This window comes from Sciurus vulgaris (assembly GCF_902686455.1).
Source record: "Sciurus vulgaris genome assembly, chromosome: 1".
Classification (NCBI taxonomy): domain Eukaryota; kingdom Metazoa; phylum Chordata; class Mammalia; order Rodentia; family Sciuridae; genus Sciurus; species Sciurus vulgaris.
Genome location: NC_136461.1, coordinates 100,424,040 through 100,437,852, shown reverse-complemented (window position 1 = coordinate 100,437,852; position 13,813 = coordinate 100,424,040). Strand labels below are relative to the sequence as shown.

At 42.9% G+C, this 13,813-nt stretch overlaps 1 protein-coding gene across 2 annotated transcripts in view; it reads left to right on the top strand.

Annotated features, from left to right (window-relative positions):
* The window catches only part of LOC306658747 (adenosine receptor A3-like), a 104,269-nt gene that overhangs the window by 85,896 nt on the left and 4,560 nt on the right, over window positions 1-13,813 (top strand). The gene's annotated exons all lie outside the window — the stretch shown is intronic.

Below are 13,813 nucleotides of genomic sequence, written 5' to 3'. Positions count from 1 at the left end.
AAGCGGCTGGCTATAGCTGGACATGTGTTGGCAACAGCTCAAGCAGGGCAGGCCTGGAAAGGCACTGCCAATGCAGGGTAATGCCATTGATTAGAACCCAGACTGCACCCATTAGCATACCGTGACAGCAGACTGGCCAAGGAGCAAGTGCCATGATGCTGAGAGAAGGGCCGTGTGCCTGGTTGGCGGGACTCAGGATGTTCAAGCTGGGGATTCACAGATGGGGACCAGAGTAAGAAAGGAGCTAGCAAAGGGCCTGGTGAGCCAAGAAACCTGGTTGCAGCTTCCAGTTTAGACCTTGAATGAGCCACTCTGTGTGTCCTTTTCCTCTGGTATCCCATCCACACTCCATATCCCTGGTATTCCCAAAACCTCACTTTAGTGCAGGAGGCACGTCAGGCTAAGCAGTCAACTAAGGTCAGCAGGGGCTCTAGTTTTGACAGAGCATCAATAAGACAAGCAAGGGAGCAGAGAAAAGGCTGTAAGAGTTCTGAGTTCTGACTACCTGTCCCCACGGTTCAGATAGATCACAGGGAGGAGAGGAGGAAACAGTCTGGGGTGGGTAAAAATGTGGAAATCATAAACGTTGAACATTCTCCCTGAGGGTCCCTTTAACTAGACCCAAATAGGTCACATGATGTTTTCTACTTGTACTGGTTTGGGATTGAAATTAAAAGACACAGAAACATCTTTGTGTAGAGGAAGAGGTCTTTCTATATCCCTCCTGATTCCTCAGTGAGCATAGAGAGATATGGGTAGCATTTATGTAGGTAGGGAGAAGACACGCCTAAGAGTAACACATTATATACTTTCAACTACAGTTAATTGCTGGTCTCCTAGGTGCCAGGTACTCGATCAGGCTCTTGATGACCCTTAGGATAAAGGGAGTGAGTGGGAGGTAGATACAAAGATGAACAAGGCATACTTTCTTAAGGATTTTACTAGCAAATGGGAGATGCAGTCATGTAAATGAATAACTCTAAAAAACTGTACAAGTGCTCACAAGAAGGAATGCATAAACTGATGTAGGATCCCATTCCAAGAAGGGAGCTATTAACTCATCCTGGCGGTGACTGTGATCCTCTGTGCATGGGGTGCACGTAAGGAGCAATGACATCTATGTTGGTGAATCAAAACATTCTGCTCTACATGGCACCATCCCTAAGGGAGTGTTTCCTAGATATTTCTGGATGTTGCTGGACATTGGTGCCCCAAGTGCTGTATCGAGAACCTTCCTTAAATACTCACTTAAAATGAGGGATATTTCCACTTCTATCATTTTTCCTCCCCTTTGGCCCACACTGAGAATCTAAAATGTGACTGTGGACCCCTTGTGGGAGAAAAAATCCTCACCTTCACATCAAGAAGGGGACTGACAAGAACCCCCATGCAACAGACTGGAGCAACCAACCAGCAGACATGTTGGAAATAAATGCTAGGGCTCCTCCTGATGTTAGTTCTAGGTACTTACTAGACGTCTCTCATACTTCCAAAAAGGATGTGGAACTACTCATAAAAAAAAAAAAAAAAAAAAAAAAAAAAAAAAAAAAAAAAAACCCAGGCAAGACACAATCACTAAACACTTGGAGTCAAGGGATGAGACAGGGTATACAGATTTCCTAGGAAACCTAAGCAAAGCATGGTCACTGATAACCAAGCCCTGCTCTGAACATCCCAGTTTCTCAGGCAAAAATGAATAATTGGGTATGGGGGCGCACTCCTGTAATCCCAGAGACTCAGGAGGCTGAGGAAGGATGGTCCCATGTTCAAGGCAACCCTGCACAAGTTGGTAGGACCCTGTCTCAAAAAAAAATTTTTTTTTTTTTTAAAGAGCATGGGGGTGTACCTCAGTGGTTAGGGCTCCCCTGGTTTCAATGCCTGGGACCAGAAAAAAATCTTTATATAAAACTCTTTCACTAACTAGATGAACAAAAAAAGCAGCCTTCTTGACTAGATAATTCACTATCAAATGCCAAAAGGGTAGCAGAGGAAATCAGGGGTGAAATTAAAAAATATGTACATGTATGATTACATGAATGGTGTGAATCTACATTGTTCACAACCATAGAAATGAAAATGTTGTACCCTATTTGTGTACAATGAATCAAAATGCAGTCTGTAAAAATAAAAATAAAAAATATTAAAAAAATATTTAGAAGTAGATGAGAACAGAGATACAACATATCAAAATCTCTGCGACACTATGAAGGCAGTTCTAAGAGAATTTCAAGACCCTAGAAAAATCTGCGACACTATGAAGGCAGTTCTAAGAGAATTTCAAGACCCTAGAAAAAAGAACAACACCAAAATCAATAGAAGAGAGGAAATAATTAAAATCAGCACCAAAATCAGTGAAATTGAGATTAAAAAAAAATTCAAAAAATCAACAAGGGCTGGGGATGTAGCTCAGTGGTAGAGCACTTGCCTAGCATGTGTGAGGCACTGGGTTCGATTCTCAGCATCACATAAAAATAAATAAAATAAAGGCATTGTGTCCATTTACAACTAAAATTTAAAAAAAAAATCAATAAAACAAAAAGTTGGTTCTTAGAAAGAACAAACAAAATTGATAAATGCTTAGCCAAGCTAACCAAAAGAGAAAAAATTCAAATTATTAAAATCCATAATGAAAAAGAAAATATCGCTACAGACATGACTGAATGCAGAGAATAATCAGAAACTATTTTGAAAATTTATACTCCAATAAGCCAGAAAATCTTGAAGACATCGATAACTTTTTAGAAACATATTACCTACCCAATTAAACCAGGATATAGAATATTTAAACAGAGCAATTTCAGATAAGGAAACTGAAGAAGCCATTGAAAGCCTACCAACAAAGAAAACCCCAGGACCAGATGGATTCTCACCTGAGTTCTACCAGACCTTTAGAGAAGAACTAGTACTAACCCTCTAATTACTCCATGAAATAGAAAAGGAGAGACCCTTTCCAAACACATTCTATGAAGCTAGTATCAACCTGATACCAAAACCAGACAAAGACACAAGGAAAGAAAACTTCAGACCAATATCCTTGATGAACATGGATGCAAAAATTCTTAAATACTGCCAAATTGCATACAAAAACACATTAAAAAGATAGGGCATCATGAGCAAGTGGGATTCATCCCAAGGATGCAATTTTTTTCAACTTACAGAAATCAATAAATGTAATTCACCACATCAATAGACTTAAAAGAATCATACAATTATTTCAATTGATGCATAAAAGCATTTGACAAAATACACCATTCATTCATGTTCAAAATACTAGGAAAAACAGGATTTGAAGGAACATACTTCAACATTGCAAAGGCTATGTATGACAAACCCAAGGCCAACATCATTCTAAATGTAGAGAAAAAGTTTTTGAAAAGATTCCCTCTAAAAAAAAAAGGAACTGATGTGATCCTATAACTTGTATGATCAGAAAAATGAGAAATTATACTCCATTTATCTACAATTAATCAAAATGTGTAAATGCATTCTACTGTCATGTATAACTAATTGGAACAAATAAAAAATTATTTAAAAAATAAAAAAAAGAAGACAGGGACGCCCACTTTTACCACATCTATTCAACATAGTTCTTGAAACTCTAGCCAGAGCAATTAAGTAAAAAAGTGAAATTAAAGGAATACAAATAGGAAAAGAAGAGCTGAGAATATGTCCCTATATTTAGAAGACCCAAAAAAACTACCAGAAAACTTCTAGACCACAAATTTGAATTCATAAAAGTAGCAAAATACAAAATGAATACCCAGAAATCAATGAGATTTCAATAATCCAGCTGAATCAGCTGAAAGAGAAATTAGGAAAACCATCCCATTCCCAGTAGTCTCAAACAACAACAAAAAAACTTGGGATTCAACCTAATAAAAGAGGTGAAGGACTTCTACAATGAAAACTACAGGACACTAAAGAAAGAAATTGAGAAAGACCTTAGAAGATGGAAAGATCTCCCATGCTCTTGGATAGGCAGAATTAATATTGTCAAAATGGCCATACTACCAAAAGCACCATACAGATTCAATGCAATTTCCATCAAAATTCCCATATAATGTTCCTCTTAGAAATATAAAAAGCAGTCATGAAATTCATTTGAAAATATAAGAGGCTCCAAATAGTCAAAGCAATGACTCCTTAGTGAGAAAAGCAAAGCAAGAGGCATCACAATACCATACTTTATAGTACAGAGCTATAGTAACAAAAAATGGCATGGTATTGGCACCAATACAGGCAAGAAAACCAATGGAACAGAATAGAAGACATAGATACAAACCCACGTAAATACAGTTACCTCATATTAGAGAAAGGCACCAAAAACTTACATTGGAGAAAAGATAGCCTCTTTAACAAATGGTGTGGGGAAAACTGGAAATCAATATACAGTAGAATGAAATTTAACCCCTATCTCTAACCCTGCACAAAACTCAAAGTGGATCAAAGACCTAGGAATTGTACCAGAAACCCTACATGTACTAGAAGAAAATGTAGACCCAACACTTCAACATATTGGCTTAGGAACTGACTTCCTTAACAAGACTCAGAAAGTGTAAAATCAAGAATCAATAAATAGGATGGCATCCAACTAAAAAGCTTCTTCACAGCAAAGAAAACAAGAGCATGAAGAGAGAGACTACAGAATGGGCTAAAATCTTTGCCGTCTGCACCTCAAATAGAGTGTTAATTTCTAGGAAACATAAAGAACTAAAAAAACTTAACACCAAAAACCCAAATAACCCAATCAATAAATGGGCAAAGAAACCGAACAGACACTTCACAGAAGAAGATATGCAATCCATCAAAAGAGGAAATATGGTCAACAAATATATGAAAAAATGTTCAATATCTCTAGGAATTAGAGAAATGCAAATTAAAACTACACAGATTTCATTTCACTCTAGTCAGAGTGGCAGTTATCAAGAATACAGGTAACGGCATTGGTGAGTGTGGGGAAAAAGCACACTCATAAGTTGCTGGTGGGACTGGAAGTTGGTGCAGCCACCCTGGAAAGCAGTATGGACATTCCTCAGAAAACTTGGAATGGAACCACCATTTGACCCAGGTATCCCACTCCTCAGTATATATCCAAAGGATTTAAAATCAGCACACTACAATGGCACAGCGACATCAATGTTTATAGCAGCACAATTCACAATAGCTAAGCTATGGAGCCAAACTAGGTGCCCTTCAACAGATGAATGGATAAAGAAAATGTCAAATATATACACAGTGGGGTATTACTCAACCATAAAGAAGAATGATTTTATGGCATTTGCCAGTAAATGGACGGATCTAGAGATTACCATGCTAAGTGAAATAAGTCAGTTTCTCAAAACCAAAGGTTGAATGTTTTCACTGATATGAGGAAGCTAACCCACAATAAGAGGGGGTGGTTGAATAGAAATTCAATAGATTAGACAAAGGGGAATGAAAGGAAAGGAGGGGGAATAGGAAAAGGAAAGACAGTGGAATGAATCTGATATAATTTCCTATGTGTGTGTATATATATATGAATACACCACAGTGAATCCCACCATCATATACATCCATAAGAATGGGGTACTAATGAGAATAAGATACATTTCATGTTGTATAATTATATCAAAATGGATTCTACTGTCATGTATAACTCAAAAGAACCAATTAAAAAAAAAAAAAGCAGCCCCCTTACTGGGGAATGAAATTTATCAAATGATGTTATATGAATATATAAATATATAACAAGGAGGCCCACTATTATGAACAATTGTAATGCACCATAAAAATGATCTTCATAAAAAAAATAAACAAAAAGCAACCTCTTTTCAAGCACTAAACTTCTCTGAGAAAAGTGTCCTATCAAACTTTATTTTTTGGTACTACGGATTGGACCTAGGAGCACTCTACCACTGAGCCTCATCCCCAGCCCTTTTTATTTTTTATTTTGAGGCAGTCTTGCTAAGTTGCTGAAGCTGTACTTGAGCTTGTGATTCTCCTGCCTTAGTGTCCCAAATTGCTGGGATTACCGGCAAGTGCCCCTGTGCCTGACTTCTCATGAAACTTCACAGAGACATAGCAACATGACATCTTCAATTATGATGAAATGCCGAGACATACTTATAGGACAGTTTTCTCTATTAACCTTTAATAAAAAGTAGAGGGAATAAGGTTATGTGGAAAGGCAGTTCAGCAGGGAACTAAAGTAACTTGTCTCAGGATGCCGCTGTCTGGTCCTGGATTGGACGCAGGAGTAGTGAGGGGAGAGCACAGAGGCAGGGAGGCCAGCTGCTCTCCACGGGTCTGTACAACAATCTTAGCTGAGTTTTGGTAGGAGTTGGAAAGCAGACAATCGACACAAATTGACGCAAAATGTGCTGTTCCCAACAGCTGGCCCAACCAGCTGAATCAAGTCTTACCCAATTAGGACAAGTGAGTTTCTGCCCAAAATGGCATAATCAATAGTAGACTGCCCTTATATGGTTTATTGGAAAGAGCCAGGGTTTGAAGCCAAGATGGACTTGGGTTTAGGCCTCAGCTCTGCCACTTGCTGCCTGCGTTGCCCAGAATAAGTCACTCAACTCTCGCCAAGCCTTTGTTTCCTCATCTGTGTAATGGATGTCATCATGCATACTCGCAGGGCTGATATGGGATTGTCTAAGTGATAGTAAAACACCCAGCAATTTGCCTGGTACTTGTCAATTGGCATCCTGTCAATAGCAGCTCTTAGGAAACTAATAATGGAAGGTCTCAGTGGAATAGGGAGGGAGGACACATGCCATCAAAGTAGGGAAGGTTACTTGTCTTTTACTATGGGAGGAGGGTTTGCATTCAATTCATTAAGGAGTCATTAGGTGGAAGTTTAAAGAAGCGGTGGGGGAGGGTGGGTTTCAGGATATGCCCTTGCTATAAATATGTAGGATCAGCAGTTGTTCTATTCAGAGCTCATTCCTGCACCTGCTGGTGTTTATCGCCTGGGGAATGACATTGGGATCCATGGTGGGCCATGCAAAATCACAGGCTGAGGCTCTATCACTGAGGGTACACCTATTGTGGGTGATTAGGAGCGTGAGCTGTGAGAGGAGACCCAAGGGGGTTGGTGAAGAAACCCAAGAGCATTTAGAGAAGTCAAGGGCTCCGAAAGACAAAAAGCACCCCAGAGAGGCCTGGAAAATGATCAATGGGCCTGTGACCAATGAAAGAGGAAGATAGGTCAGAGATGAGCGGGTGCCGAGGGAAGGACTATGAAGTACACTGGCAGGTAGCTAAAAATTCCAGGAAGACCACCTACTGGCAACCCCTCCCAGATTGCCTTTGTCTTCACCTTGAATGTGGACGCCAGGGCCTGGGCTCCCATCCTAGCGCTGCTTCTCATCAGTTGTACCATCCTGAGCAGAACACTGAACCTCGGCCTCAGTTTCCTCCTCTGAGATGCAATACTACTACCTGAGTTATGGAGTTTTGTTAATTTAATGAGGTGGAGTGTGTGAAGAGCTTTGAACACCAAAACACCAATACTGTTTTTTGTTTGTTTGCTTTGTTTTGTACTGAGGACTGAACCCAGGGCACCTAAACATTGAGGTGCTTTTTTGTATTTTAGAGACAGAGTGTGAGCTCACTGAGTTTCTTAGAGCCTCTAAGTTGCTGAGACTGACTTTGAACTCATGATCCTTCTGCCTCAGCCTCCCAAGCCACTGAGATTGCAGGCATGTGCCACCACACCTGGCCTAATGCTGTTTTTATTAGGTTGCTCATAGGTTTGAAAGGCAAAGCAGCTTCTCAACGCTTTTTGAGTCAAGAGAATTGGATTTGGTACCATCCTGGAATATTCTGTGGGATTGGAGTGCATGTAGGCAGTTGGCTACCGATCCTTGTCTCCCTTGCTGCCCCTTAGTTCTCACTTTTCATCATCTGCACCATCTGAGATCATTGACTAAACCGTGTTTGAAGTTCTCATTTGCTTTATCAGTGGCAGCCCCATCCCGAGTGGCAGTGGAGACGTGCTGCCCTCTGGTGGTCACTGCTGAGCATAGCGCTCAGCAAGGACGCAGGAATAAGTTTTTCAGACGCTTGAAGCTGATACTACTGCTTAAGACTCAGGTGTTGAAAGACTTCCTCATTTTTTGAGTGCCTAGATCCTGGAACAACTTTAGGATTAGCTGAACTCTCTTCTAGATCCTCCACTTGGGGTAGGAGGCCTTCAGATACACTCTGTGTGGGTGGGTGGGTGGGGTGTGGGCACCCTGTACAGGTTCCCTTCCCTGGCCAGGCTTTCTTGTAACTTGGGGCAAAGGACCCTTACCCCGACTTCCCAGCCTTCACCTCTTCCTACTCCCTCAGGCCAGTACTAAGCCTCACGCCCTCCCACTTATGGCCTTGCAAGTCATGAATCCTTGGCCACACCTGGAAAGACCAGGCCTGTGTAAGAAGACCCTGGCAGCTCCAGAACAGCCTCTGGAGGAAGCTGTGGGAGAGACCTAGCCTTTTCCCTCTGGGTTGGCAGAGAGGCAGAGAAGGGAACATAGTGAGGAGTGGGCATGGTGGGCGAGCCACCTTTTGGGGTGACTCTGAGCACCGGTTCTTTCGAAGCCTCTGCTGTTGGCTTGCAAACATAAAGCTTTGTAAAAATATAGGGCTTTGGGGAAGTGGTGATGAAGCCAAGAGGAAGCAAGCAGACTGATTTTGTGCAGTCCAGTCAGCAAAAGAGTCCTGGGCAGCAGCCACCATCTTCCGCCCGCCTGCTGCCCGACATCCGGTCCCGACAGTTTGGCAACCAGTTCTAGGAGCTCCAGAAGTCCTTTCCCCTGACTTCTCCAAACACTATTCCTTGCTGTCATTGGAAGTGGGCAGCTAAAGTTTTCTAGGCTTTTCTGGGACGCTACAAAAGATCCAATGACTTGTCTCTTGGGCCAGCCCCTCAGGATGTTAAGCAGCACTCCAGGGGCAAAGTTGCAGCTTTGTGCTTGAGCTTTGCCCAGGTGCGTCAGGTCCCCGGAGGCTCTGGACCAGGGAGTGGGACTGGTGAGGGCTTTCCCTGTGATTTAGGCCTATGATATCCTCCAAGAGCCTTGCCTCTGCAATGTACACTTTAATTTTTTTAAAAAAATTATTTAAAACATGTAGGAAAGGAATTAAGCGCATGAATAGTCACAGTATTGACTGACTCTGGTGCCCCCACCATGGTCTGCTATGAAGTAGTTAGGATACCCAGGGTGTCTTGAGAGCACCTGCAACAGCTCAGGGTTGTTTTCACCTGCTCATGTGCTTTGGGTGTGTTGCAATACAGTGCACCTTCTTAAGTAGAAATGTTTGGTTTTAACAAATCCTCTCCACATAGACAAACTGTGAAAGATTCTCCCAAACAGAGGATACACTAAGATGCAAGTAGAAATGAACATTTTCAGAGCTGTCAATTCTCTGAGTTCAAGTAGAAGCTATTTGTAAACCCTGGAGTTGAGTTCTTATAGTTGAGCTGAAAACTGGCACGACTCTCCTTTTAGGTGGGAAAATCTGGATCACTGTTCACTTATACTCTGTTGCTCTATAAAAAAATGATTGCTTTGCACTCTTATCCCATAAATGGTTTTCTTTCTGACCCAGAGCTCCCCTTGAGGCCCATCCGCCCCAGCAGCTTGATTGTGCAATCATCTCTGGTTCTGCCGTCTCTTTTTAACTCTGAGCAGTTGCCAAGCATTATATGCTTTTGTTTTGTTCCCATAATTTTCATGGTCACTCTTTTTTCCAGATCTGAGGATACTGATCTGTTGATATTGATAATAGAGTAACATCAAAACCAGGGGCTCCTTGTACTTGTGAAAGCTTCATATGGTTGGTTGTTCCCCCACTTGGTAAAGGCTGTCATTCAGAACCTGGGCTCTGAAGCCACCAGACTGGGTTTGAACACCAGCTCTGCCCTTCCTTAGCTGTGCTCCCAGGACAAGTGATTTAACCCTTCTGTGCCTCCTCTTGTTCAGCAGTAATGACAATGTCTTTTCCATCAGAGAACATTGAATAAGACTGTGCATTAGAAAATGTCTAATATGGTGCCTGGCTTCACAGAGAGTACTTGATAATTCCTAGCTGATTTATTATTGTCATTATATACCTGTGGGGGTTTCTGCCACATCCCATATGGATGAGAAAAGGGTTAACTGCCGGAGAACGATGGTGGCTATAAATCAGTCAATTACCCATAAACTTATCTAATCAATAAACACACAAATCTCTAGTAATAAGAGAAATGCAAATCAAAACCACCCTAAAATTCCATCTCACCCCAATTAGAATGGCGATTATCAAGAACACAAGCAACAACAGGTGTTGGCGAGGATGTGGGGAGAAAGGTACACTCATACATTGCTGGTGGGGCTGAAAATTAGTGCAGCCACTCTGGAAAGCAGTGTGGAGATTCCTTAGAAAACTTGGAATGGAACCACCATTTGACCCAGCTATCCCACTCCTTGGCCTATACCCAAAGGACTTAAAATCAGCATACTACAGAGATACAGCCACATCAATGTTCATAGCTGCTCAATTCACAATAGCCAGATTGTGGAACCAACTTAGATGTCCTTCAATTGATGAATGGATAAAGAAATTGTGGTATATATATACAATGGAATATTACTCAGCCATAAAGAATGATAAAATCATGGCATTTGCAGGCAAATGGATGAAATTGGAGAATATCATGCTAAGTGAGATAAGCCAATCTCAAAAAAACCAAAGGACGAATGATATCACTAATAAGTGGATGATGACACATAATGGGGGGAGGGAGGGGTTAGTGTTAGGATTAGAGTTAGGGTTAGGGAGGGGGGCAAGAATGGAGGAAGGAAGGACTGTATAGAGGGAAAAGAGGGTTGGGAGGGGTGGGGGGAAGGGAAAAAATAACAGAATGAATCAAACAACATTACCCTATGTAAATTTATGATTACACAAATGGTATGCCTTTACGCCATGTACAAACAGAGAAACAACATGTATCCCATTTGTTTACAATAAAAAAAAAAGCAGATTATAAAACACACACACACACACACACACACACACACGAGCCAGTACTCTTTTTTAAATGGGAGCAGGGTGTGGCGAGTCTGGCCATACCAGATCTGGCCTCTAACAACATAGAGTAGCCCACCACTCTTTTATTTATAGATACACAGGCAAAGGGGGCTGGAATGGGAGGGGCTTCTATGATGGACAGGATGGGATGGAGTTAGAGTCATTTGCTCAGGGAAACAATCACAGAACTAGACAGGGAGCCACTCCCACAATGCCACAGACTCCCTGGCAATCTGGGACAGACCGTGTCTGCCAGTTCCAAGAAGTCAGGCCTCTGTGTCCTATGGCTTAGCCTCGTCTGATTCTGCTAGATAAGGATGGCGCCCCACATATACCCAGTGCCAGTTTATGCCACCTGTTTCACTGAGGTGCTTTCCTATTCATGTATCAAAAACGTATTGAGCACCCTCTATCTGTCAGGTATCATGATAGGGGCTAGAAATGCAGGAATGAAGAGGGATGGTCTCAGCTCTCCAGGAACTCGCAGGCTAACAAGGGAGGGGTCATATAAACTCAGCATGGAGGTGACCCTGGGAAGAGCCATATCAGGGAAGTTTCCTTCCAGGCCTGTTTGTTTTCTAGGTGGACTCCAGGAGACGGGCCCTCTGGCCAGGCCAAGAGAGGGTGGGTACAGGGGAGAAGAAGTGAAAGAGAATGACCCAGCTACAGGTCCCTGGGCGTGGTGGGGTGTATGGTTTCTAGGGGAGAAGCAGGTGGCAGGAGCCTGCAGAGGCTGCAAGGCCCCATTGTGGGCAGGCTCCCAATGAAAGCTATTCCAAGAAACGTGGACGTGATCCCAAGGCAATATGGAGACTATGTGGCTTTGAAGTTGAGGACTGGCCATCCTGGGATGGTTTCAGCAGTATCATTCGGGTCACCTCTGGAGCATGGGTTAGGGACCAAGGCCAATAAGGGGCAGTGAGGAAAGTTAACTAAGCCTGACTGTGTGCTATGAATGCAGGTGGTGGAACAGGCAAATGAAGTGAATTTTGCCCTGGTCCCTGTCTGTTCTCTTTCCCAGCTAGCATTTCAGTTGTTAATCTAAAGTGAACAGGACACTTAGGGTGCATTCATAGACTGAAATGAGAAGCGACTGGTAAAGCCTTGATCTTCACCCCTCAAATCTTCCCTGAGCAGCGATGGACTGTGTCTCTTTAGAAAGCACCAGCAACTCCGGAGGCTGAGGCAGGCTGATTGCAAGTTCAAACCCAGCCTCAGCAATAGTGAGGTGCTAAGCAACTCACTGAGACCCTGTCTCTAAATAAAACACAAAAAAGGGCAAGGGATGTGGTTCAGTGGCCAAGTGCCCCTGAGTTCAATCCCTGGTACCTGCCTCCACCCCCAAAAAAGAAAGCACCAAAGAGGGGCCTGCCTTATTCACAGAAAAAGGAACTCTAAGGTATGTGCAGAGGCTTCAAGGCAGAATTCCCAGGTGGGAGGAGGTGGCTAAGTTGGTGGCCCCAAGTAAGTCTCCTGCCCCCCCTCTTCCAGTGGGTTATTCTCTCCTGAGTTATCTAATCTTGAACACAGACCCCTTCCCTTGATTTCTCTACCTCAGCTGAGATAGGCTGGTTCCAAAAGAGCCTGACTAGGTAGTAAAGAACAAAAGGGGAAAGAACCTGAAAGCACAAACTGACTGGGCTTCCAGATCCATGTGTCAGACACGTTGCTGATGATGCCAGCCCACCAGTCCACTTCCAGGGGTCCAACCACCTTTCCCTCACTCCACCTTCTTAACCATAACTATGCACCGGGGTTCATCAGTTTTTTTCTTGCTAAACGTAGGAGTAAGTTGCCCATTGTGTAACCAACACTCCTTTGACAGCAAACCTGTGCTCCTACCTCGCCACCAGGCCTGCTCCATCCATACTCAGCCTCACAGGATGGACTGTGCCGAGGCAGACCTCAGGAAGCCAGACCCCTTCAGGAAACCACACGTTACCTATACAACAACCAAGCAACACGACTCATCCCTACACAGGAAGATCTTTGTCTCTTATAAGGTTATTTGGTGCCGCTGGACAGCTGCGGGGCAGGTGTTAGGGAATTTTTCTTCTTATTATTATTATTTTTAACTGTGATTGACCAAGATTCAGATTGCTTTACAGTAAGAAAGGCATTTATCATGCAGCATGGTAGAAATTTCCTTCAGTAGCTTCCTCTTCTAAAACATAGATAAGGAAAGCAGTTGTGGTAGAATCACGAATGAGAGGCCACACGGAAGGCTCGTGAAGTTTTGCAAGGTCCAGCAGTACAAGGATGTTGGCACAGCAAACGTTAGAAATAAGCTGGAGAGGACTGCCCGTGAATGTCTGAGGAGTTTGTTCAAGGGGAAATGACACATTTGGTATGGGTGAGCATGAGGTAGATCAGCTTGGACCAACCTGAGACACAGAAGGGGGATCATGGACTGTGCAGAACTAAAGAAGAGGACCCCAACAGGCCTCCCAGCCAGGCATCTCTCAAGTGCCTCATTGAAAAATATTGGCTGGAAAACATATATATGTGCCTAAGGTGAAAATTACAAACTCTTCATCCCACTCTGTGAGTTTGGGTCCAAGAGTTCCTTCTTGCTGTCTCTCTAACATGCCTGGTTAAAATGACTTCTGTGGGCAGCACTGAGAAGCACCTGGACCAAATAACAATTGCATTCAAGTATTTGGTTCCCAGAAGTTGGGGGCCAAGTGAGCAGCTTTAGGGAAAAGGGGTTTGGTATCTGAACAGAAGCCTATTCCTGTGGAGTGGGACTGGGGTTTGGGCTTAGGGA